This window comes from Leuresthes tenuis, unplaced genomic scaffold (genome assembly GCF_036924035.1).
Source record: "Leuresthes tenuis unplaced genomic scaffold, fLeuTen1.0.hap1 SCAF_1, whole genome shotgun sequence".
In the NCBI taxonomy this organism is placed as follows: Eukaryota; Metazoa; Chordata; class Actinopteri; order Atheriniformes; family Atherinopsidae; genus Leuresthes; species Leuresthes tenuis.
The window spans coordinates 2825365-2847687 of NW_027325355.1; the positions used below are offsets into that span (position 1 = coordinate 2825365).

General features: G+C 46.2%; 6 non-coding genes and 50 pseudogenes across 6 annotated transcripts; all 56 read right to left on the reverse strand.

Annotated features, from left to right (window-relative positions):
- Positions 1 to 255: 255 nt before the first annotated feature.
- Positions 256 to 374, reverse strand: LOC140298843 (5S ribosomal RNA). The gene has a single exon (XR_011914446.1). It is a non-coding gene; the product is annotated as a 5S ribosomal RNA (ribosomal RNA).
- Positions 375 to 643: 269 nt separating this feature from the next.
- LOC140288764 (5S ribosomal RNA) lies at positions 644 to 762 on the reverse strand (annotated as a pseudogene).
- A 269-nt stretch (positions 763 to 1031) lies between these two features.
- LOC140273665 (5S ribosomal RNA) lies at positions 1032 to 1150 on the reverse strand (annotated as a pseudogene).
- Positions 1151 to 1419: 269 nt separating this feature from the next.
- On the reverse strand, positions 1420 to 1538 carry LOC140274221 (5S ribosomal RNA; annotated as a pseudogene).
- Positions 1539 to 1807: 269 nt separating this feature from the next.
- Positions 1808 to 1926, reverse strand: LOC140294586 (5S ribosomal RNA; annotated as a pseudogene).
- A 269-nt stretch (positions 1927 to 2195) lies between these two features.
- LOC140290720 (5S ribosomal RNA) lies at positions 2196 to 2314 on the reverse strand (annotated as a pseudogene).
- Positions 2315 to 2584: 270 nt separating this feature from the next.
- LOC140298844 (5S ribosomal RNA) lies at positions 2585 to 2703 on the reverse strand. The gene has a single exon (XR_011914447.1). It is a non-coding gene; the product is annotated as a 5S ribosomal RNA (ribosomal RNA).
- A 269-nt stretch (positions 2704 to 2972) lies between these two features.
- On the reverse strand, positions 2973 to 3091 carry LOC140288765 (5S ribosomal RNA; annotated as a pseudogene).
- A 269-nt stretch (positions 3092 to 3360) lies between these two features.
- On the reverse strand, positions 3361 to 3479 carry LOC140273670 (5S ribosomal RNA; annotated as a pseudogene).
- Positions 3480 to 3748: 269 nt separating this feature from the next.
- On the reverse strand, positions 3749 to 3867 carry LOC140277072 (5S ribosomal RNA; annotated as a pseudogene).
- Positions 3868 to 4139: 272 nt separating this feature from the next.
- Positions 4140 to 4258, reverse strand: LOC140295416 (5S ribosomal RNA; annotated as a pseudogene).
- Positions 4259 to 4530: 272 nt separating this feature from the next.
- On the reverse strand, positions 4531 to 4649 carry LOC140299227 (5S ribosomal RNA; annotated as a pseudogene).
- Positions 4650 to 4918: 269 nt separating this feature from the next.
- On the reverse strand, positions 4919 to 5037 carry LOC140273678 (5S ribosomal RNA; annotated as a pseudogene).
- A 269-nt stretch (positions 5038 to 5306) lies between these two features.
- LOC140274232 (5S ribosomal RNA) lies at positions 5307 to 5425 on the reverse strand (annotated as a pseudogene).
- A 269-nt stretch (positions 5426 to 5694) lies between these two features.
- Positions 5695 to 5813, reverse strand: LOC140294587 (5S ribosomal RNA; annotated as a pseudogene).
- Positions 5814 to 6082: 269 nt separating this feature from the next.
- Positions 6083 to 6201, reverse strand: LOC140290721 (5S ribosomal RNA; annotated as a pseudogene).
- A 270-nt stretch (positions 6202 to 6471) lies between these two features.
- On the reverse strand, positions 6472 to 6590 carry LOC140299915 (5S ribosomal RNA; annotated as a pseudogene).
- A 269-nt stretch (positions 6591 to 6859) lies between these two features.
- On the reverse strand, positions 6860 to 6978 carry LOC140278486 (5S ribosomal RNA; annotated as a pseudogene).
- Positions 6979 to 7247: 269 nt separating this feature from the next.
- On the reverse strand, positions 7248 to 7366 carry LOC140273683 (5S ribosomal RNA; annotated as a pseudogene).
- A 269-nt stretch (positions 7367 to 7635) lies between these two features.
- Positions 7636 to 7754, reverse strand: LOC140274243 (5S ribosomal RNA; annotated as a pseudogene).
- Positions 7755 to 8023: 269 nt separating this feature from the next.
- LOC140294588 (5S ribosomal RNA) lies at positions 8024 to 8142 on the reverse strand (annotated as a pseudogene).
- Positions 8143 to 8411: 269 nt separating this feature from the next.
- On the reverse strand, positions 8412 to 8530 carry LOC140290723 (5S ribosomal RNA; annotated as a pseudogene).
- A 270-nt stretch (positions 8531 to 8800) lies between these two features.
- Positions 8801 to 8919, reverse strand: LOC140298846 (5S ribosomal RNA). Its single transcript, XR_011914448.1, has one exon. It is a non-coding gene; the product is annotated as a 5S ribosomal RNA (ribosomal RNA).
- A 269-nt stretch (positions 8920 to 9188) lies between these two features.
- Positions 9189 to 9307, reverse strand: LOC140288766 (5S ribosomal RNA; annotated as a pseudogene).
- A 269-nt stretch (positions 9308 to 9576) lies between these two features.
- On the reverse strand, positions 9577 to 9695 carry LOC140273688 (5S ribosomal RNA; annotated as a pseudogene).
- A 269-nt stretch (positions 9696 to 9964) lies between these two features.
- LOC140277081 (5S ribosomal RNA) lies at positions 9965 to 10083 on the reverse strand (annotated as a pseudogene).
- Positions 10084 to 10355: 272 nt separating this feature from the next.
- Positions 10356 to 10474, reverse strand: LOC140295418 (5S ribosomal RNA; annotated as a pseudogene).
- A 272-nt stretch (positions 10475 to 10746) lies between these two features.
- Positions 10747 to 10865, reverse strand: LOC140307868 (5S ribosomal RNA; annotated as a pseudogene).
- A 269-nt stretch (positions 10866 to 11134) lies between these two features.
- On the reverse strand, positions 11135 to 11253 carry LOC140311628 (5S ribosomal RNA; annotated as a pseudogene).
- Positions 11254 to 11525: 272 nt separating this feature from the next.
- On the reverse strand, positions 11526 to 11644 carry LOC140301195 (5S ribosomal RNA; annotated as a pseudogene).
- A 269-nt stretch (positions 11645 to 11913) lies between these two features.
- LOC140276075 (5S ribosomal RNA) lies at positions 11914 to 12032 on the reverse strand (annotated as a pseudogene).
- Positions 12033 to 12301: 269 nt separating this feature from the next.
- Positions 12302 to 12420, reverse strand: LOC140289459 (5S ribosomal RNA; annotated as a pseudogene).
- A 272-nt stretch (positions 12421 to 12692) lies between these two features.
- On the reverse strand, positions 12693 to 12811 carry LOC140298847 (5S ribosomal RNA). Its single transcript, XR_011914449.1, has one exon. It is a non-coding gene; the product is annotated as a 5S ribosomal RNA (ribosomal RNA).
- Positions 12812 to 13080: 269 nt separating this feature from the next.
- LOC140276086 (5S ribosomal RNA) lies at positions 13081 to 13199 on the reverse strand (annotated as a pseudogene).
- A 269-nt stretch (positions 13200 to 13468) lies between these two features.
- LOC140289460 (5S ribosomal RNA) lies at positions 13469 to 13587 on the reverse strand (annotated as a pseudogene).
- A 272-nt stretch (positions 13588 to 13859) lies between these two features.
- On the reverse strand, positions 13860 to 13978 carry LOC140298849 (5S ribosomal RNA). The gene has a single exon (XR_011914451.1). It is a non-coding gene; the product is annotated as a 5S ribosomal RNA (ribosomal RNA).
- A 269-nt stretch (positions 13979 to 14247) lies between these two features.
- LOC140288768 (5S ribosomal RNA) lies at positions 14248 to 14366 on the reverse strand (annotated as a pseudogene).
- Positions 14367 to 14635: 269 nt separating this feature from the next.
- On the reverse strand, positions 14636 to 14754 carry LOC140273701 (5S ribosomal RNA; annotated as a pseudogene).
- A 269-nt stretch (positions 14755 to 15023) lies between these two features.
- Positions 15024 to 15142, reverse strand: LOC140298971 (5S ribosomal RNA). The gene has a single exon (XR_011914563.1). It is a non-coding gene; the product is annotated as a 5S ribosomal RNA (ribosomal RNA).
- Positions 15143 to 15411: 269 nt separating this feature from the next.
- On the reverse strand, positions 15412 to 15530 carry LOC140271986 (5S ribosomal RNA; annotated as a pseudogene).
- A 269-nt stretch (positions 15531 to 15799) lies between these two features.
- Positions 15800 to 15918, reverse strand: LOC140307389 (5S ribosomal RNA; annotated as a pseudogene).
- A 657-nt stretch (positions 15919 to 16575) lies between these two features.
- Positions 16576 to 16694, reverse strand: LOC140293173 (5S ribosomal RNA; annotated as a pseudogene).
- A 272-nt stretch (positions 16695 to 16966) lies between these two features.
- LOC140300777 (5S ribosomal RNA) lies at positions 16967 to 17085 on the reverse strand (annotated as a pseudogene).
- A 269-nt stretch (positions 17086 to 17354) lies between these two features.
- LOC140268973 (5S ribosomal RNA) lies at positions 17355 to 17473 on the reverse strand (annotated as a pseudogene).
- A 269-nt stretch (positions 17474 to 17742) lies between these two features.
- On the reverse strand, positions 17743 to 17861 carry LOC140309676 (5S ribosomal RNA; annotated as a pseudogene).
- Positions 17862 to 18130: 269 nt separating this feature from the next.
- LOC140295167 (5S ribosomal RNA) lies at positions 18131 to 18249 on the reverse strand (annotated as a pseudogene).
- Positions 18250 to 18521: 272 nt separating this feature from the next.
- On the reverse strand, positions 18522 to 18640 carry LOC140295243 (5S ribosomal RNA; annotated as a pseudogene).
- A 272-nt stretch (positions 18641 to 18912) lies between these two features.
- LOC140295255 (5S ribosomal RNA) lies at positions 18913 to 19021 on the reverse strand (annotated as a pseudogene).
- Positions 19022 to 19290: 269 nt separating this feature from the next.
- Positions 19291 to 19409, reverse strand: LOC140280567 (5S ribosomal RNA; annotated as a pseudogene).
- A 272-nt stretch (positions 19410 to 19681) lies between these two features.
- LOC140269592 (5S ribosomal RNA) lies at positions 19682 to 19800 on the reverse strand (annotated as a pseudogene).
- A 269-nt stretch (positions 19801 to 20069) lies between these two features.
- Positions 20070 to 20193, reverse strand: LOC140289798 (5S ribosomal RNA; annotated as a pseudogene).
- Positions 20194 to 20462: 269 nt separating this feature from the next.
- LOC140290131 (5S ribosomal RNA) lies at positions 20463 to 20580 on the reverse strand (annotated as a pseudogene).
- A 269-nt stretch (positions 20581 to 20849) lies between these two features.
- On the reverse strand, positions 20850 to 20967 carry LOC140290132 (5S ribosomal RNA; annotated as a pseudogene).
- Positions 20968 to 21236: 269 nt separating this feature from the next.
- Positions 21237 to 21360, reverse strand: LOC140289799 (5S ribosomal RNA; annotated as a pseudogene).
- A 269-nt stretch (positions 21361 to 21629) lies between these two features.
- On the reverse strand, positions 21630 to 21747 carry LOC140290133 (5S ribosomal RNA; annotated as a pseudogene).
- Positions 21748 to 22016: 269 nt separating this feature from the next.
- Positions 22017 to 22134, reverse strand: LOC140290135 (5S ribosomal RNA; annotated as a pseudogene).
- Between the last annotated feature and the right edge of the window lie 189 nt (positions 22135 to 22323).

A 22323-nucleotide genomic window follows, 5' to 3' on the forward strand; every position in this document is an offset into this window, starting at 1 on the left:
AAATGTGCATTATATAGGCAATGGAATCATATGGTTCCTCTATGTAACAAGATAATTGCCAAAAAAAGGCTGATATATAGTGGGCACATCTTGTTCCCTGACGTGATAATTTTCTCCAGCTGAAAATGAGACTCTAAGATCACTTCGTGTCTGCCAACAAAGCAGCAGCAGCTGAAGATGACCAACTTCCTCATGTGTCACAGGGTGATCAGACGTTGCAACAAAAGACATGCAGGTGGTTGAGAGAAGAGAAAAAGCTTACAGCACCTGGTATTCCCAAGCGGTCTCCCATCCAAGTACTAACCAGGCCCAACCGTGCTTGGCTTCCAAGATCAGACGAGGTTGGGCATATTCAGGGTGGTGTGGCCGTAAGTAACAATGTCTGTGACAAATGTGCATTATATAGGTACTGGAATCATACGGTTCCTCTATGCAACCATATAATTGCCAAGAAAGGCTGATATGTAGTGGGCACATCTTGTTCCCTGACGTGATCATTTTCTCCAGCTGAAAATGAGACTCTAAGATCACTTCGTGTCTGCCAACAAAGCAGCAGCAGCTGAAGATGACCAACTTCCTCATGTGTCACAGGGTGATCAGACGTTGCAACAAAAGACATGCAGGTGGTTGAGAGAAGAGAAAAAGCTTACATCACCTGATAATCCCAAGCGGTCTCCCATCCAAGTACTAACCAGGCCCAACCCTGCTTGGCTTCCGAGATCAGACGAGGTCAGGCATGTTCCGGGTGGTGTGGCCGTAAGCAGCAATGTCTCTGACAAATGTGCATTATATAGGTACTGGAATCATACGGTTCCTCTATGCAACCAGATAATTGCCGAGAAAAGCTGATGTGTAGCGGGTAAATCATCTTCTCTGATGTGATCATTCTCTGCAACTGAAACTGAGACTCTCAGATCACTTTGTGTCTGCCAACAAAGCAGCAGCAGCTGAAGATGACCAACTTCCTCATGTGTCACAGGGCGATCAGACGTTGCAACAAAAGACATGCAGGTGGTAGAGAGAAGAGAAAAAGCTTACAGCACCTGGTATTCCCAAGCGGTCTCTCATCAAAGTACTAACCAGGCCCAACCCTCCTTGGCTTCTGAGATCAAACGAGGTCAGACATATTCAGGGTGGTTTGGCCGTAAGCAACAATCTCTGTGACAAATGTGCATTATATAGGCAATGGAATCATATGGTTCCTCTATGTAACAAGATAATTGCCGAAAAAGGCTGATATATAGTGGGCACATCTTGTTCCCTGACGTGATAATTTTCTCCAGCTGAAAATGAGACTCTAAGATCACTTCGTGTCTGCCAACAAAGCAGCAGCAGCTGAAGATGACCAACTTCCTCATGTGTCACAGGGTGATCAGACGTTGCAACAAAAGACATGCAGGTGGTTGAGAGAAGAGAAAAAGCTTACAGCACCTGGTATTCCCAAGCGGTCTCCCATCCAAGTACTAACAAGGCCCAACCCTGCTTGGGTTCTGAGATCAGACGAGGTCGGGCATATTCAGGGTGGTGTGGCCGTAAGTAACAATGTCTGTGACAAATGTGCATTATATAGGTACTGGAATCATACGGTTCCTCTATGCAACCAGATAATTGCCGAGAAAGGCTGATGTGTAGCGGGCAAATCATCTTCTCTGATGTGATCATTCTCTGCAACTGAAACTGAGACTCTCAGATCACTTTGTGTCAGCCAACAAAGCAGGAGCAGCTGAAGATGACCAACTTCCTCATGTGTCACAGGGTGATCAGATGTTGCAACAAAAGACATGCAGGTTGTAGAGAGAAGAGAAAACACTTACAGCACCTGGTATTCCCAAGCAGTCTCCCATCCAAGTACTAAGCAGGCTCAACGCTGCTTGGCTTCCGAGATCAGACGAGGGCGGGTATGTTCAGGGTGGTGTGGCCGTAAGCAACAATGTGTCTGACAAAAGTGCATTATATTAGTACAGGAATCATACGGTTCCTCTATGTAACCAGATAATTGCTGAGAAAGGCTGATGTGTAGTGGGCACATCTTCTTCCCTGACGTGATTATTCTCTTCAGCTGAAACTGAGACTCTCAGATCACTTCGTGTCTTCCAACAAAGCAGCAGCAGCTGAAGATGACCAACTTCCTCATGTGTCACAGGGTGATCAGACGTTGCAACAAAAGACATGCAGGTTGTAGAGAGAAGAGAAAACGCTTACAGCACCTGGTATTCCCAAGCAGTCTCTCATCAAAGTACTAACCAGGCCCAACCCTCCTTGGCTTCTGAGATCAGACGAGGTCAGACATATTCAGGGTGGTTTGGCCGTAAGCAACAATCTCTGTGACAAATGTGCATTATATAGGCAATGGAATCATATGGTTCCTCTATGTAACAAGATAATTGCCAAAAAAAGGCTGATATATAGTGGGCACATCTTGTTCCCTGACGTGATAATTTTCTCCAGCTGAAAATGAGACTCTAAGATCACTTCGTGTCTGCCAACAAAGCAGCAGCAGCTGAAGATGACCAACTTCCTCATGTGTCACAGGGTGATCAGACGTTGCAACAAAAGACATGCAGGTGGTTGAGAGAAGAGAAAAAGCTTACAGCACCTGGTATTCCCAAGCGGTCTCCCATCCAAGTACTAACCAGGCCCAACCGTGCTTGGCTTCCAAGATCAGACGAGGTTGGGCATATTCAGGGTGGTGTGGCCGTAAGTAACAATGTCTGTGACAAATGTGCATTATATAGGTACTGGAATCATACGGTTCCTCTATGCAACCATATAATTGCCAAGAAAGGCTGATATGTAGTGGGCACATCTTGTTCCCTGACGTGATCATTTTCTCCAGCTGAAAATGAGACTCTAAGATCACTTCGTGTCTGCCAACAAAGCAGCAGAAAATGAAGATGACCAACTTCCTCATGTGTCACAGGGTGATCAGACGTTGCAACAAAAGACATGCAGGTGGTTGAGAGAAGAGAAAAAGCTTACATCACCTGATAATCCCAAGCGGTCTCCCATCCAAGTACTAACCAGGCCCAACCCTGCTTGGCTTCCGAGATCAGACGAGGTCAGGCATGTTCCGGGTGGTGTGGCCGTAAGCAGCAATGTCTCTGACAAATGTCCATTATATAGGTACTGGAATCATACGGTTCCTCTATGCAACCAGATAATTGCCGAGAAAAGCTGATGTGTAGCGGGTAAATCATCTTCTCTGATGTGATCATTCTCTGCAACTGAAACTGAGACTCTCAGATCACTTTGTGTCTGCCAACAAAGCAGCAGCAGCTGAAGATGACCAACTTCCTCATGTGTCACAGGGCGATCAGACGTTGCAACAAAAGACATGCAGGTGGTAGAGAGAAGAGAAAAAGCTTACAGCACCTGGTATTCCCAAGCGGTCTCTCATCAAAGTACTAACCAGGCCCAACCCTCCTTGGCTTCTGAGATCAAACGAGGTCAGACATATTCAGGGTGGTTTGGCCGTAAGCAACAATCTCTGTGACAAATGTGCATTATATAGGCAATGGAATCATATGGTTCCTCTATGTAACAAGATAATTGCCGAAAAAGGCTGATATATAGTGGGCACATCTTGTTCCCTGACGTGATAATTTTCTCCAGCTGAAAATGAGACTCTCAGATCACTTCGTGTCTGCCAACAAAGCGGCAGAAGCTGAAGATGACCAACTTCCTCATGTGTCACAGGGTGATCAGACATTGCAACAAAAGACATGCAGGTTGTAGAGAGAAGAGAAAAAGCTTACAGCACCTGGTATTCGCAAGCAGTCTCCCATTCAAGAACTAACCAGGCCCAACCCTGCTTGGCTTCCGAGATCAGACGAGGTCGAGCTTATTCAGGGTGGTGTGGCTGTAAGCAACAATATCTGGTACAAATGTGTATTATATAGGTACTGGAATCATACACTTCCTCTATGTAACCAGATAATTGCCGAGAAAGGCTGACTCTTAGTGGGCACATCTTCCTCCTTGATGTGATTATTCTCTGGAGCTGAAACTGAGACTCTCAGATCACTTCATGTCTGCCAACAAAGCAGCAGCAGCAGCTGAAGATGATCAACTTCCTCATGTGTCACAGGGTGATCAGACGTTGCAACAAAAGACATGCAGGTTGTAGAGAGAAGAGAAAAAGCTTACAGCAAATGGTATTTTCAAGCGGTCTCCCACCCAAGTACTAACCAGAACCAACCCTGCTTGGCTTCCGAGATCAGACGAGGTCAGGCATATTGAGGGTGGTGTGGCCGTAAGCAACAATGTCTGTGACAAATGTGCATTATATAAGTACAGGAATCATACGGTTCCTCTATGTAACCAGATAATTGCTGAGAAAGGCTGATGTGTAGTGGGCACATCATCTTCCCTGACGTGATTATTCTCTTCAGCTGAAACTGAGACTCTCAGATCACTTCGTGTCTTCCAACAAAGCAGCAGCAGCTGCTGAAGATGACCAACTTCCTCATGTGTCACAGGGTGATCAGACGTTGCAACAAAAGACATGCAGGTTGTAGAGAGAAGAGAAAACGCTTACAGCACCTGGTATTCCCAAGCAGTCTCCCATTGAAGTACTAACCAGGCCCAACCCTTCTTAGCTTCCGAGATCAGACGAGGTCGGGCATATTCAGGGTGGTGTGGCCGTAAGCAGCAATGTCTCTGACAAATGTGCATTATATAGGTACTGGAATCATACGGTTCCTCTATGCAACCAGATAATTGCCGAGAAAAGCTGATGTGTAGCGGGTAAATCATCTTCTCTGATGTGATCATTCTCTGCAACTGAAACTGAGACTCTCAGATCACTTTGTGTCTGCCAACAAAGCAGCAGCAGCTGAAGATGACCAACTTCCTCATGTGTCACAGGGCGATCAGACGTTGCAACAAAAGACATGCAGGTGGTAGAGAGAAGAGAAAAAGCTTACAGCACCTGGTATTCCCAAGCGGTCTCTCATCAAAGTACTAACCAGGCCCAACCCTCCTTGGCTTCTGAGATCAAACGAGGTCAGACATATTCAGGGTGGTTTGGCCGTAAGCAACAATCTCTGTGACAAATGTGCATTATATAGGCAATGGAATCATATGGTTCCTCTATGTAACAAGATAATTGCCGAAAAAGGCTGATATATAGTGGGCACATCTTGTTCCCTGACGTGATAATTTTCTCCAGCTGAAAATGAGACTCTAAGATCACTTCGTGTCTGCCAACAAAGCAGCAGCAGCTGAAGATGACCAACTTCCTCATGTGTCACAGGGTGATCAGACGTTGCAACAAAAGACATGCAGGTGGTTGAGAGAAGAGAAAAAGCTTACAGCACCTGGTATTCCCAAGCGGTCTCCCATCCAAGTACTAACAAGGCCCAACCCTGCTTGGGTTCTGAGATCAGACGAGGTCGGGCATATTCAGGGTGGTGTGGCCGTAAGTAACAATGTCTGTGACAAATGTGCATTATATAGGTACTGGAATCATACGGTTCCTCTATGCAACCAGATAATTGCCGAGAAAGGCTGATGTGTAGCGGGCAAATCATCTTCTCTGATGTGATCATTCTCTGCAACTGAAACTGAGACTCTCAGATCACTTTGTGTCAGCCAACAAAGCAGGAGCAGCTGAAGATGACCAACTTCCTCATGTGTCACAGGGTGATCAGATGTTGCAACAAAAGACATGCAGGTTGTAGAGAGAAGAGAAAACACTTACAGCACCTGGTATTCCCAAGCAGTCTCCCATCCAAGTACTAAGCAGGCTCAACGCTGCTTGGCTTCCGAGATCAGACGAGGGCGGGTATGTTCAGGGTGGTGTGGCCGTAAGCAACAATGTGTCTGACAAAAGTGCATTATATTAGTACAGGAATCATACGGTTCCTCTATGTAACCAGATAATTGCTGAGAAAGGCTGATGTGTAGTGGGCACATCTTCTTCCCTGACGTGATTATTCTCTTCAGCTGAAACTGAGACTCTCAGATCACTTCGTGTCTTCCAACAAAGCAGCAGCAGCTGAAGATGACCAACTTCCTCATGTGTCACAGGGTGATCAGACGTTGCAACAAAAGACATGCAGGTTGTAGAGAGAAGAGAAAACGCTTACAGCACCTGGTATTCCCAAGCAGTCTCTCATCAAAGTACTAACCAGGCCCAACCCTCCTTGGCTTCTGAGATCAGACGAGGTCAGACATATTCAGGGTGGTTTGGCCGTAAGCAACAATCTCTGTGACAAATGTGCATTATATAGGCAATGGAATCATATGGTTCCTCTATGTAACAAGATAATTGCCAAAAAAAGGCTGATATATAGTGGGCACATCTTGTTCCCTGACGTGATAATTTTCTCCAGCTGAAAATGAGACTCTAAGATCACTTCGTGTCTGCCAACAAAGCAGCAGCAGCTGAAGATGACCAACTTCCTCATGTGTCACAGGGTGATCAGACGTTGCAACAAAAGACATGCAGGTGGTTGAGAGAAGAGAAAAAGCTTACAGCACCTGGTATTCCCAAGCGGTCTCCCATCCAAGTACTAACCAGGCCCAACCGTGCTTGGCTTCCAAGCTCAGACGAGGTTGGGCATATTCAGGGTGGTGTGGCCGTAAGTAACAATGTCTGTGACAAATGTGCATTATATAGGTACTGGAATCATACGGTTCCTCTATGCAACCATATAATTGCCAAGAAAGGCTGATATGTAGTGGGCACATCTTGTTCCCTGACGTGATCATTTTCTCCAGCTGAAAATGAGACTCTAAGATCACTTCGTGTCTGCCAACAAAGCAGCAGAAAATGAAGATGACCAACTTCCTCATGTGTCACAGGGTGATCAGACGTTGCAACAAAAGACATGCAGGTGGTTGAGAGAAGAGAAAAAGCTTACATCACCTGATAATCCCAAGCGGTCTCCCATCCAAGTACTAACCAGGCCCAACCCTGCTTGGCTTCCGAGATCAGACGAGGTCAGGTATGTTCCGGGTGGTGTGGCCGTAAGCAGCAATGTCTCTGACAAATGTGCATTATATAGGTACTGGAATCATACGGTTCCTCTATGCAACCAGATAATTGCCGAGAAAAGCTGATGTGTAGCGGGTAAATCATCTTCTCTGATGTGATCATTCTCTGCAACTGAAACTGAGACTCTCAGATCACTTTGTGTCTGCCAACAAAGCAGCAGCAGCTGAAGATGACCAACTTCCTCATGTGTCACAGGGCGATCAGACGTTGCAACAAAAGACATGCAGGTGGTAGAGAGAAGAGAAAAAGCTTACAGCACCTGGTATTCCCAAGCGGTCTCTCATCAAAGTACTAACCAGGCCCAACCCTCCTTGGCTTCTGAGATCAAACGAGGTCAGACATATTCAGGGTGGTTTGGCCGTAAGCAACAATCTCTGTGACAAATGTGCATTATATAGGCAATGGAATCATATGGTTCCTCTATGTAACAAGATAATTGCCGAAAAAGGCTGATATATAGTGGGCACATCTTGTTCCCTGACGTGATAATTTTCTCCAGCTGAAAATGAGACTCTAAGATCACTTCGTGTCTGCCAACAAAGCAGCAGCAGCTGAAGATGACCAACTTCCTCATGTGTCACAGGGTGATCAGACGTTGCAACAAAAGACATGCAGGTGGTTGAGAGAAGAGAAAAAGCTTACAGCACCTGGTATTCCCAAGCGGTCTCCCATCCAAGTACTAACAAGGCCCAACCCTGCTTGGGTTCTGAGATCAGACGAGGTCGGGCATATTCAGGGTGGTGTGGCCGTAAGTAACAATGTCTGTGACAAATGTGCATTATATAGGTACTGGAATCATACGGTTCCTCTATGCAACCAGATAATTGCCGAGAAAGGCTGATGTGTAGCGGGCAAATCATCTTCTCTGATGTGATCATTCTCTGCAACTGAAACTGAGACTCTCAGATCACTTTGTGTCAGCCAACAAAGCAGGAGCAGCTGAAGATGACCAACTTCCTCATGTGTCACAGGGTGATCAGATGTTGCAACAAAAGACATGCAGGTTGTAGAGAGAAGAGAAAACACTTACAGCACCTGGTATTCCCAAGCAGTCTCCCATCCAAGTACTAAGCAGGCTCAACGCTGCTTGGCTTCCGAGATCAGACGAGGGCGGGTATGTTCAGGGTGGTGTGGCCGTAAGCAACAATGTGTCTGACAAAAGTGCATTATATTAGTACAGGAATCATACGGTTCCTCTATGTAACCAGATAATTGCTGAGAAAGGCTGATGTGTAGTGGGCACATCTTCTTCCCTGACGTGATTATTCTCTTCAGCTGAAACTGAGACTCTCAGATCACTTCGTGTCTTCCAACAAAGCAGCAGCAGCTGAAGATGACCAACTTCCTCATGTGTCACAGGGTGATCAGACGTTGCAACAAAAGACATGCAGGTTGTAGAGAGAAGAGAAAACGCTTACAGCACCTGGTATTCCCAAGCAGTCTCTCATCAAAGTACTAACCAGGCCCAACCCTCCTTGGCTTCTGAGATCAGACGAGGTCAGACATATTCAGGGTGGTTTGGCCGTAAGCAACAATCTCTGTGACAAATGTGCATTATATAGGCAATGGAATCATATGGTTCCTCTATGTAACAAGATAATTGCCAAAAAAAGGCTGATATATAGTGGGCACATCTTGTTCCCTGACGTGATAATTTTCTCCAGCTGAAAATGAGACTCTAAGATCACTTCGTGTCTGCCAACAAAGCAGCAGCAGCTGAAGATGACCAACTTCCTCATGTGTCACAGGGTGATCAGACGTTGCAACAAAAGACATGCAGGTGGTTGAGAGAAGAGAAAAAGCTTACAGCACCTGGTATTCCCAAGCGGTCTCCCATCCAAGTACTAACCAGGCCCAACCGTGCTTGGCTTCCAAGATCAGACGAGGTTGGGCATATTCAGGGTGGTGTGGCCGTAAGTAACAATGTCTGTGACAAATGTGCATTATATAGGTACTGGAATCATACGGTTCCTCTATGCAACCATATAATTGCCAAGAAAGGCTGATATGTAGTGGGCACATCTTGTTCCCTGACGTGATCATTTTCTCCAGCTGAAAATGAGACTCTAAGATCACTTCGTGTCTGCCAACAAAGCAGCAGAAAATGAAGATGACCAACTTCCTCATGTGTCACAGGGTGATCAGACGTTGCAACAAAAGACATGCAGGTGGTTGAGAGAAGAGAAAAAGCTTACATCACCTGATAATCCCAAGCGGTCTCCCATCCAAGTACTAACCAGGCCCAACCCTGCTTGGCTTCCGAGATCAGACGAGGTCAGGCATGTTCCGGGTGGTGTGGCCGTAAGCAGCAATGTCTCTGACAAATGTCCATTATATAGGTACTGGAATCATACGGTTCCTCTATGCAACCAGATAATTGCCGAGAAAAGCTGATGTGTAGCGGGTAAATCATCTTCTCTGATGTGATCATTCTCTGCAACTGAAACTGAGACTCTCAGATCACTTTGTGTCTGCCAACAAAGCAGCAGCAGCTGAAGATGACCAACTTCCTCATGTGTCACAGGGCGATCAGACGTTGCAACAAAAGACATGCAGGTGGTAGAGAGAAGAGAAAAAGCTTACAGCACCTGGTATTCCCAAGCGGTCTCTCATCAAAGTACTAACCAGGCCCAACCCTCCTTGGCTTCTGAGATCAAACGAGGTCAGACATATTCAGGGTGGTTTGGCCGTAAGCAACAATCTCTGTGACAAATGTGCATTATATAGGCAATGGAATCATATGGTTCCTCTATGTAACAAGATAATTGCCGAAAAAGGCTGATATATAGTGGGCACATCTTGTTCCCTGACGTGATAATTTTCTCCAGCTGAAAATGAGACTCTCAGATCACTTCGTGTCTGCCAACAAAGCGGCAGAAGCTGAAGATGACCAACTTCCTCATGTGTCACAGGGTGATCAGACATTGCAACAAAAGACATGCAGGTTGTAGAGAGAAGAGAAAAAGCTTACAGCACCTGGTATTCGCAAGCAGTCTCCCATTCAAGAACTAACCAGGCCCAACCCTGCTTGGCTTCCGAGATCAGACGAGGTCGAGCTTATTCAGGGTGGTGTGGCTGTAAGCAACAATATCTGGTACAAATGTGTATTATATAGGTACTGGAATCATACACTTCCTCTATGTAACCAGATAATTGCCGAGAAAGGCTGACTCTTAGTGGGCACATCTTCCTCCTTGATGTGATTATTCTCTGGAGCTGAAACTGAGACTCTCAGATCACTTCATGTCTGCCAACAAAGCAGCAGCAGCAGCTGAAGATGATCAACTTCCTCATGTGTCACAGGGTGATCAGACGTTGCAACAAAAGACATGCAGGTTGTAGAGAGAAGAGAAAAAGCTTACAGCAAATGGTATTTTCAAGCGGTCTCCCACCCAAGTACTAACCAGAACCAACCCTGCTTGGCTTCCGAGATCAGACGAGGTCAGGCATATTGAGGGTGGTGTGGCCGTAAGCAACAATGTCTGTGACAAATGTGCATTATATAAGTACAGGAATCATACGGTTCCTCTATGTAACCAGATAATTGCTGAGAAAGGCTGATGTGTAGTGGGCACATCATCTTCCCTGACGTGATTATTCTCTTCAGCTGAAACTGAGACTCTCAGATCACTTCGTGTCTTCCAACAAAGCAGCAGCAGCTGCTGAAGATGACCAACTTCCTCATGTGTCACAGGGTGATCAGACGTTGCAATAAAAGACATGCAGGTTGTAGAGAGAAGAGAAAACGCTTACAGCACCTGGTATTCCCAAGCAGTCTCCCATTGAAGTACTAACCAGGCCCAACCCTTCTTAGCTTCCGAGATCAGACGAGGTCGGGCATATTCAGGGTGGTGTGGCCGTAAGGAACAATTTCTGTGACAAATGTGCATTATATAAGTACTGGAATCATACACTTCCTCTATGTAACCAGATAATTTCCGAGAAAGGCTCACTTGTTATGGGCACATCTTCTTCCCTGATGTGATCATTCTCTGCAGCTGAAACTGAGACTCTCAGATCACTTCGTGTCTGCCAACAAAGCAGCAGCAGCTGAAGATGACCAACTTCCTCATGTGTCACAGGGTGATCAGACGTTGCAAAAAAAGACATGCAGGTGGTAGAGAGAAGAGAAAAAGCTTACAGCACCTGGTATTCCCAAGAGGTCTTCCATCCAAGTACTAACCAGGCCCAACCCTCCTTGGCTTCCAAGATCAGACGAGGTCGGGCATATTCAGGGTGGTGCGGCCGTAAGCAACAATAGCTGTGACAAATGTGCATTATATAGGTACTGGAATCATACACTTCTTCTATGTAACCAGATAATTGCAGAGAAAGGCTGACTTGTAGTGGGCACATCTTCTTCCCTGATGTGATTATTCTCTGCAGCTGAAACTGAGACTCTCAGATCACTTCGTGTCTAACAACAAAGAAGCAGCAGCTGCTGAAGATGACCAACTTCCTCATGTGTCACAGGATGATCAGACGTTGCAACAAAAGACATGCAGGTGGTAGAGAGAAGAGAAGAAGCTTACAGCACCTGGTATTCCCAAGTAGTCTCCCATCCAAGTACTAAGCAGGCTCAACCCTGCTTGGCTTCCGAGATCAGACGAGGTCGGGCATGTTCAGGGTGGTGTGGCCGTAAGCAACAATGTCTCTGACAAATGTGCATTATATAGGTACTGGAATCATACGGTTCCTCTATGCAACCAGATAATTGCCGAGAAAGGCTGATAAGTAGTGGGCACATCTTCTTCCCTGACGTGATTATTCTCTCGAGCTGAAACTGAGACTCTCAGATCACTTTGTGTCTGCCAACAAAGCAGCAGAAGCTGAAGATGACCAACTTCCTCATGTGTCACAGGGTGATCAGACATTGCAACAAAAGACATGCAGGTGGTAGAGAGAAGAGAAAAAGCTTACAACACCTGGTATTCCGAAGAGGTCTTCCATCCAAGTACAAACCAGGCCCAACCCTGCTTGGCTTCCGAGATCAGACGAGGTCGGGCATGTTCAGGGTTGTGTGGCCGTAAGCAACAATGTCTCTGACAAATGTGCATTATATAGGTACTGGAATCATACGGTTCCTCTATGCACCCAGATAATTGCAGAGAAAGGCTGATGTGTAGCGGGCATATCATCTTCTCTGATGTGATCATTCTCTGCAACTGAAACTGAGACTCTCAGATCACTTCGTGTCAGCCAACAAAACAGCAGCAGCTGAAGATGACCAACTTCCTCATGTGTCACAGGGTGATCAGACATTGCAACAAAAGACATGCAGGTGGTAGAGAGAAGAGAAAAAGCTTACAGCACCTGGTATTCCCAAGAGGTCTTCCATCCAAGTACTAACCACGCCCAACCCTCCTTGGCTTCCAAGATCAGACGAGGTCGGGCATATTCAGGGTGGTGCGGCCGTAAGCAACAATAGCTGTGACAAATGTGCATTATATAGGTACTGGAATCATACACTTCTTCAATGTAACCAGATAATTGCAGAGAAAGGCTGACTTGTAGTGGGCACATCTTCTTCCCTGATGTGATTATTCTCTGCAGCTGAAACTGAGACTCTCAGATCACTTCGTGTCTGCCAACAAAGAAGCAGCAGCAGCTGAAGATGACCAACTTCCTCATGTGTCACAGGGTGATCAGACGTTGCAACAAAAGACATGCAGGTGGTAGAGAGAAGAGAAAAAGCTTACAGCACCTGGTATTCCCAAGCGGTCTCCCATCCAAGTACTAACCAGGCCCAACCGTGCTTGGCTTCCAAGATCAGACGAGGTTGGGCATATTCAGGGTGGTGTGGCCGTAAGTAACAATGTCTGTGACAAATGTGCATTATATAGGTACTGGAATCATACGGTTCCTCTATGCAACCATATAATTGCCAAGAAAGGCTGATATGTAGTGGGCACATCTTGTTCCCTGACGTGATCATTTTCTCCAGCTGAAAATGAGACTCTAAGATCACTTCGTGTCTGCCAACAAAGCAGCAAAAAATGAAGATGACCAACTTCCTCATGTGTCACAGGGTGATCAGACGTTGCAACAAAAGACATGCAGGTGGTAGAGAGAAGAGAAAAAGCTTACAACACCTGGTATTCCGAAGAGGTCTTCCATCCAAGTACAAACCAGGCCCAACCCTGCTTGGCTTCCGAGATCAGACGAGGTCGGGCATGTTCAGGGTTGTGTGGCCGTAAGCAACAATGTCTCTGACAAATGTGCATTATATAGGTACTGGAATCATACGGTTCCTCTATGCACCCAGATAATTGCAGAGAAAGGCTGATGTGTAGCGGGCATATCATCTTCTCTGATGTGATCATTCTCTGCAACTGAAACTGAGACTCTCAGATCACTTCGTGTCAGCCAACAAAACAGCAGCAGCTGAAGATGACCAACTTCCTCATGTGTCACAGGGTGATCAGACATTGCAACAAAAGACATGCAGGTGGTAGAGAGAAGAGAAAAAGCTTACAGCACCTGGTATTCCCAAGAGGTCTTCCATCCAAGTACTAACCACGCCCAACCCTCCTTGGCTTCCAAGATCAGACGAGGTCGGGCATATTCAGGGTGGTGCGGCCGTAAGCAACAATAGCTGTGACAAATGTGCATTATATAGGTACTGGAATCATACACTTCTTCAATGTAACCAGATAATTGCAGAGAAAGGCTGACTTGTAGTGGGCACATCTTCTTCCCTGATGTGATTATTCTCTGCAGCTGAAACTGAGACTCTCAGATCACTTCGTGTCTGCCAACAAAGAAGCAGCAGCAGCTGAAGATGACCAACTTCCTCATGTGTCACAGGGTGATCAGACGTTGCAACAAAAGACATGCAGGTGGTAGAGAGAAGAGAAAAAGCTTACAGCACCTGGTATTCCCAAGCGGTCTCCCATCCAAGTACTAACCAGGCCCAACCGTGCTTGGCTTCCAAGATCAGACGAGGTTGGGCATATTCAGGGTGGTGTGGCCGTAAGTAACAATGTCTGTGACAAATGTGCATTATATAGGTACTGGAATCATACGGTTCCTCTATGCAACCATATAATTGCCAAGAAAGGCTGATATGTAGTGGGCACATCTTGTTCCCTGACGTGATCATTTTCTCCAGCTGAAAATGAGACTCTAAGATCACTTCGTGTCTGCCAACAAAGCAGCAAAAAATGAAGATGACCAACTTCCTCATGTGTCACAGGGTGATCAGACGTTGCAACAAAAGACATGCAGGTGGTTGAGAGAAGAGAAAAAGCTTACATCACCTGATAATCCCAAGCGGTCTCCCATCCAAGTACTAACCAGGCCCAACCCTGCTTGGCTTCCGAGATCAGACGAGGTCAGGCATGTTCCGGGTGGTGTGGCCGTAAGCAGCAATGTCTCTGACAAATGTGCATTATATAGGTACTGGAATCATACGGTTCCTCTATGCAACCAGATAATTGCCGAGAAAAGCTGATGTGTAGCGGGTAAATCATCTTCTCTGATGTGATCATTCTCTGCAACTGAAACTGAGACTCTCAGATCACTTTGTGTCTGCCAACAAAGCAGCAGCAGCTGAAGATGACCAACTTCCTCATGTGTCACAGGGCGATCAGACGTTGCAACAAAAGACATGCAGGTGGTAGAGAGAAGAGAAAAAGCTTACAGCACCTGGTATTCCCAAGCGGTCTCTCATCAAAGTACTAACCAGGCCCAACCCTCCTTGGCTTCTGAGATCAAACGAGGTCAGACATATTCAGGGTGGTTTGGCCGTAAGCAACAATCTCTGTGACAAATGTGCATTATATAGGCAATGGAATCATATGGTTCCTCTATGTAACAAGATAATTGCCGAAAAAGGCTGATATATAGTGGGCACATCTTGTTCCCTGACGTGATAATTTTCTCCAGCTGAAAATGAGACTCTAAGATCACTTCGTGTCTGCCAACAAAGCAGCAGCAGCTGAAGATGACCAACTTCCTCATGTGTCACAGGGTGATCAGACGTTGCAACAAAAGACATGCAGGTGGTTGAGAGAAGAGAAAAAGCTTACAGCACCTGGTATTCCCAAGCGGTCTCCCATCCAAGTACTAACCAGGCCCAACCCTGCTTGGCTTCCAAGATCAGACGAGGTTGGGCATATTCCGGGTGGTGTGGCCGTAAGTAACAACGTTTGTGACAAATGTGCATTATATAGGTACTGGAATCATACGGTTCCTCTATGCAACCATATAATTGCCAAGAAAGGCTGATATGTAGTGGGCACATCTTGTTCCCTGACGTGATAATTTTCTCCAGCTGAAAATGAGACTTTAAGATAACTTCGTGTCTGCCAACAAAGCAGCAGAAAATGAAGATGACCAACTTCCTCATGTGTCACAGGGTGATCAGACGTTGCAACAAAAGACATGCAGGTGGTTGAGAGAAGAGAAAAAGCTTACAGCACCTGATAATCCCAAGCGGTCTCCCATCCAAGTACTAACCAGGCACAACCCTGCTTGGCTTTCGAGATCAGACGAGGTCGGGCATATTCAGGGTGGTGTGGCCGTAAGCAACAATGTCTCTGACAAATGTAAATTGTATAGGTACTGGAATCATACGTTTCCTCTATATAACCAGATAATTGCAGAGAAAGGCTGATAAATAGTGGACACATCTTCTTCCCTGACGTGATTATTCTCTCCAGCTGAAAATGAGACTCTCAGATCACTTCGTGTCTGCCAACAAAGCAGCAGCAGCTGAAGATGACCAACTTCCTCATGTGTCACAGGGCGATCAGACCTTGCAACAAAATACATGCAGGTGGTAGAGAGAAGAGAAAAAGCTTACAGCACCTGGCATTCCCAAGGGGTCTCCCATTCAAGTACTAACCAGGCCCAACCCTGCTTGGGTTCCGAGATCAGTCGAGGTCGGGCATATTCAGGGTGGTGTGGCCGTAAGTAACAATGTCTGTGAAAAATGTGCATTATATAGGTACTGGAATAATACAGTTCCTCTATGTAACCAGATAATTGCAGAGAAAGGCTAACTTGTTGTGGGCACATCTTCTTCCTTGATGTGATTATTCTCTGCAGCTGAAACTGAGACTCTCAGATCACTTCGTGTCTGCTAACAAAGCAGCAGCAGCTGAAGATGACCAACTTCCTCATGTGTCACAGGGCGATCAGACATTGCAACAAAAGACATGTAGGTGGTAGAGAGAAGATAAAAAGCTTACAGCACCTGGTATTCCCAAGCGGTGTCCCATCAAAGTACTAACCAGAACCAGCCCTCCTTGGCTTCCGAGATCAGACAAGGTCAGACATATTCAGGGTGGTTTGTCCGTAAGTAACAATCTCTGTGACAAATGTGCACTATATAGGCAATGGAATCATACACTTCCTCTATGTAACCAGATAATTGCCGAGAAAGGCTGATATGTAGTGGGCACATCTTCTTCCCTGACGTGATAATTCTCTCCAGCTGAAAATGAGACTCTCAGATCACTTTGTGTCTGCCAACAAAGCAGCAGCAGCTGAAGATGACCAACTTCCTCATGTGTCACAGGGTGATCAGACGTTGCAACAAAAGACATGCAGGTGGTAGAGAGAAGAGAAAAAGCTTACAGCACCTGGTATTCCCAAGCAGTCTCCCATCCAAGTACTAACGAGGCCCAAACCTGCTTGACTTCCAAGATCAGACAAGGTCGGGCTTATTCAGGGTGGTGTGGCCGTAAGCAACAATATCTGTGACAAATGTGCATTATATAGGTACTGGAATCATACACTTCCTCTATGTAACCAGATAATTGCCGAGAAAGGCTGACTTGTAGTGGGCACATCTTCTTCCCTGATGTGATTATTCTCTGCAGCTGAAATTGACACTCTCAGATCACTTCGTGTCTGCCAACAAAGACGCAGCAGCAGCTGAAGATGACCAACTTCCTCATGTGTCACAGGAGGATCAGACGTTGCCACAAAAGACATGAAGGTGGTAGAGAGTAGAGAAGAAGCTTACAGCACCTGGTATTCCCAAGTGGTCTCCCATGCAAGTACTAACCAGGCCCAACCCTGCTTGGCTTCCAAGATCAGATGAGGTCAGGCATGTTCCGGGTGGTGTGGCCGTAAGCAGCAATGTCTCTGACAAATGTGCATTATATAGGTACTGGAATCATACGGTTCCTCTATGCAACCAGATAATTGCCGAGAAAGGCTGATGTGTAGCGGGTAAATCATCTTCTCTGATGTGATCATTCTCTGCAACTGAAACTGAGACTCTCAGATCACTTCATGTCTGCCAACAAAGCAGCAGCAGCTGAAGATGACCAACTTCCTCATGTGTCACAGGGTGGTCAGACGTTGCAACAAAAGACATGCAGGTGGTTGAGAGAAGAGAAAAAGCTTACAGCACCTGGTATTCCCAAGTTGTCTCCAATTGAAGTACTAACAAGGCCCAACCCTGCTTGGCTTCCAAGATCAGACGAGCTCGGGCATGTTCAGGGTGGTGTGGCCGTAAGCAACGTCTGTGACAAATGTGCATTATATAGGTACTGGAATAATACAGTTCCTCTATGTAACCAGATAATTGCCGAGAAAGGCTGACTTGTAGTGGGCACATCTTCTTCCCTGATGTGATTATTCTCTGCAGCTGAAATTGAGACTCTCAGATCACTTCGTGTCTGCCAACAAAGAAGCAGCAGCAGCTGAAGATGACCAACTTCCTCATGTGTCACAGGAGGATCAGACGTTGCCACAAAAGACACGAAGGTGGTAGAGAGTAGAGAAGAAGCTTACAGCACCTGGTATCCCTAAGTGGTCTCCCATCCAAGTACTAACCAGGCCCAACCCTGCTTGGCTTCCGAGATCAGACGAGGTCAGGCATGTTCCGGGTGGTGTGGCCGTAAGCAGCAATGTCTCTGACAAATGTGCATTATATAGGTACTGGAATCATACGGTTCCTCTATGCAACCAGATAATTGCCGAGAAAGGCTGATGTGTAGCGGGTAAATCATCTTCTCTGATGTGATCATTCTCTGCAACTGAAACTGAGACTCTCAGATCACTTCATGTCTGCCAACAAAGCAGTAGCAGCTGAAGATGACCAACTTCCTCATGTGTCACAGGGTGATCAGACGTTGCAACAAAAGACATGCAGGTGGTAGAGAGAAGAGAAAAAGCTTACAGCACCTGGTATTCGCAAGCGGTCTCCCATTCAAGAACTAACCAGGCCCAACCGTGCTTGGCTTCCGAGATCAGACGAGGTCGAGCTTATTCGGGGCGGTGTGGCGGTAAGCAACAATATCTGGTACAAATGTGTATTATATAGGTACTGGAATCATACACTTCCTCTATGTAACCAGATAATTGCCAAGAAAGGCTGACTCTTAGTGGGCACATCTTCCTCCTTGATGTGATTATTCTCTGGAGCTGAAACTGAGACTCTCAGATCACTTCATGTCTGCCAACAAAGCAGCAGCAGCAGCTGAAGATGACCAACTTCCTCATGTGTCACAGGGCGATCAGACATTGCAACAAAAGACATGCAGGTGGTAGAGAGAAGAGAAAAAGATTACATCACCTGGTATTCCCAAGCAGTCTCCCATCCAAGTACTAACCAGGCCCAAACCTGCTTGGCTTCCGAGATCAGACGAGATAAGACTTATTCAGGGTGGTGTGGCCGTAAGCAACAATATCTGTGACAAATGTGCATTATATAAGTACTGGAATCATACACTTCCTCTATGTAACCAGATAATTGCCGAGAAAGGCTGACTTGTAGTGGGCACATCTTCTTTCCTGATTTGATTTTTCTCTGCAGCTGAAACTGAGACTCTCAGATCACTTCCTGTCTGCCAACAAAGAAGCAGCAGCTGCTGAAGATGACCAACTTCCTCATGTGTCACAGGATGATCAGACGTTGCAACAAAAGACATGCAGGTGGTAGAGAGAAGAGAAGAAGCTTACAGCACCTGGTATTCCCAAGCGGTCTCCCATCCAAGTACTAATCAGGCCCAACCCTCCTTGGCTTCCGAGATCAGACATAATCAGGGTGGTTTGGCCGTAAGCAACAGTCTCTGTGACATATGTGCATTATATAGGCAATGGAATCATATGGTTTCTCTATGTAACCAGATAATTGCCGAGAAAGGCTGATATGTAGTGGGCACATCTTGTTCCCTGACGTGATAATTCTCTCTAGCTGAAAATGAAACTCTCAGATCACTTCGTATCTGCCAACAAAGCAGCAGCAGCTGAAGATGACCAACTTCCTCATGTGTCACAGGGTGATCAGACGTTGCAACAAAAGACATGCAGGTGGTTGAGATAAGAGAAAAAGCTTACAGCACCTGGTATTCCCAAGCTGTATACCATCAAAGTACTAACCAGGCCCAACACTGCTTGGCTTCCGAGATCAGACGAGGTCGGGCATATTCAGGGTGGTGTGGCCGTAAGCGACAATGTCTTTGACAAATGTGCATTATATAGGTAATGGAATCATACGGTTCCTCTATGTAACCAGATAATTGCCGAGAAAGGCTGACTTGTAGTGGGCAAATCTTCTTCCCTCATGTGATCATTCTCTGCAGCTGAAACTGAGACTCTCAGATCACTTCGTGTCTGCCAACAAAGCAGCAGCAGCTGCTGAAGATGACCAACTTCCTCATGTGTCACAGGGTGATCAGACGTTGCAACAAAAGACATGCAGGTGGTCGAAAGAAGAGAAAAAGCTTAAAGCACCTGGTATTCCCAAGAGGTCTTCCATCCAAGTACTAACCAGGCCCAACCGTGCTTGGCTTCCGAGATCAGACGAGGTCGGGCATGTTCAACGTGGTGTGGCCGTAAGCAACAATGTCACTGACAAATGTGCATCATATAGGTACTGGAATCATACGGTTCCTCTATGCAACTAGATAATTGCAGAGAAAGGCTGATGTGTAGCTGGCATATCATCTTCTCTGATGTGATCATTCTCTGCAGCTGAAACTGAGACTCTCAGATCACTTCGTGTCTGCCAACAAAGCAGCAGCAGCTGAAGATGACCAACTTCCTCATGTGTCACAGGGTGATCAGATGTTGCAAAAAAAGACATGCAGGTGGTAGAGAGAAGAGAAAAAGCTTACAGCACCTGGTATTCCCAAGCAGTCTCCCACCCAAGTACTAACCAGGCACAATCCTGCTTGGCTTCCGAGATCAGACGAGGTCGGGCATATTATATTCAGGGTGGTGTGGCCGTAAGCGACAATCTCTGTGACAAATGTGCATTATATAGGTACTGGAATCATACACTTCCTCTATGTAACCAGATAATTGCAGAGAAAGGCTTATGTGTAGTGGGCACATCTTCTTCCCTGACGTGATTATTCTCTGCAGCTGAAACTGAGACTCTCAGATCACTTCGTGTCTCCCAACAAAGCAGCAGAAGCTGAAGATGACCAACTTCCTCATGTGTCACAGGGTGATCAGACGTTGCAACAAAAGACATTCAGGTGGTCCAGAGAAGAGATAAAGCTTACAGCACCTGGTATTCCCAAGCAGTCTCCCACCCAAGTACTAACCAGGCCAACCGTGCTTGGCTTCCGAGATCAGACGAGGTCGGGCATGTTCAGGGTGGTGTGGCCGTAAGTAATAATCTCTGTGACAAATGTGCATTATATAGGTACTAGAATCATACGGTTCCTCTATGTAACCAGATAATTGCCAAGAAAGGCTGATGTGTAGTGGGCACATCTTCTTCCCTGATGTGATTATTCTCTGCAGCTGAAACTGAGACTCTCAGATCACTTTGTGTCTGCCAACAAAGCAGCAGCAGCTGAAGATGACCAACTTCCTCATGTGTCACAGGGTGATCAGACGTTGCAACAAAAGACATTCAGGTGGTCCAGAGAAGAGATAAAGCTTACAGCACCTGGTATTCCCAAGCAGTCTCCCACCCAAGTACTAACCAGGCCAACCGTGCTTGGCTTCCGAGATCAGACGAGGTCGGGCATGTTCAGGGTGGTGTGGCCGTAAGTAATAATCTCTGTGACAAATGTGCATTATATAGGTACTGGAATCATACGGTTCCTCTATGTAACCAGATAATTGCCAAGAAAGGCTGATGTGTAGTGGGCACATATTCTTCCCTGATGTGATTATTCTCTGCAGCTGAAACTGAGACTCTCAGATCACTTTGTGTCTGCCAACAAAGCAGCAGCAGCTGAAGATGACCAACTTCCTCATGTGTCACAGGGTGATCAGACGTTGCAACAAAAGACATGCAGGTGGTAGAGAGAAGAGAAAAAGCTTACAGCACCTGGTATTCCCAAGCAGTCTCCCACCCAAGTACTAACCAGGCACAATCCTGCTTGGCTTCCGAGATCAGACGAGGTCGGGCATATTATATTCAGGGTGGTGTGGCCGTAAGCGACAATCTCTGTGACAAATGTGCATTATATAGGTACTGGAATCATACGGTTCCTCTATGTAACCAGATAATTGCAGAGAAAGGCTTATGTGTAGTGGGCACATCTTCTTCGCTGACGTGATTATTCTCTGCAGCTGAAACTGAGACTCTCAGATCACTTCGTGTCTCCCAACAAAGCAGCAGAAGCTGAAGATTACCAACTTCCTCATGTGTCACAGGGTGATCAGACGTTGCAACAAAAGACATTCAGGTGGTCCAGAGAAGAGATAAAGCTTACAGCACCTGGTATTCCCAAGCAGTCTCCCACCCAAGTACTAACCAGGCCAACCGTGCTTGGCTTCCGAGATCAGACGAGGTCGGGCATGTTCAGGGTGGTGTGGCCGTAAGTAATAATCTCTGTGACAAATGTGCATTATATAGGTACTAGAATCATACGGTTCCTCTATGTAACCAGATAATTGCCAAGAAAGGCTGATGTGTAGTGGGCACATATTCTTCCCTGATGTGATTATTCTCTGCAGCTGAAACTGAGACTCTCAGATCACTTTGTGTCTGCCAACAAAGCAGCAGCAGCTGAAGATGACCAACTTCCTCATGTGTCACAGGGTGATCAGACGTTGCAACAAAAGACATTCAGGTGGTCCAGAGAAGAGATAAAGCTTACAGCACCTGGTATTCCCAAGCAGTCTCCCACCCAAGTACTAACCAGGCCAACCGTGCTTGGCTTCCGAGATCAGACGAGGTCGGGCATGTTCAGGGTGGTGTGGCCGTAAGTAATAATCTCTGTGACAAATGTGCATTATATAGGTACTGGAATCATACGGTTCCTCTATGTAACCAGATAATTGCCAAGAAAGGCTGATGTGTAGTGGGCACATATTCTTCCCTGATGTGATTATTCTCTGCAGCTGAAACTGAGACTCTCAGATCACTTTGTGTCTGCCAACAAAGCAGCAGCAGCTGA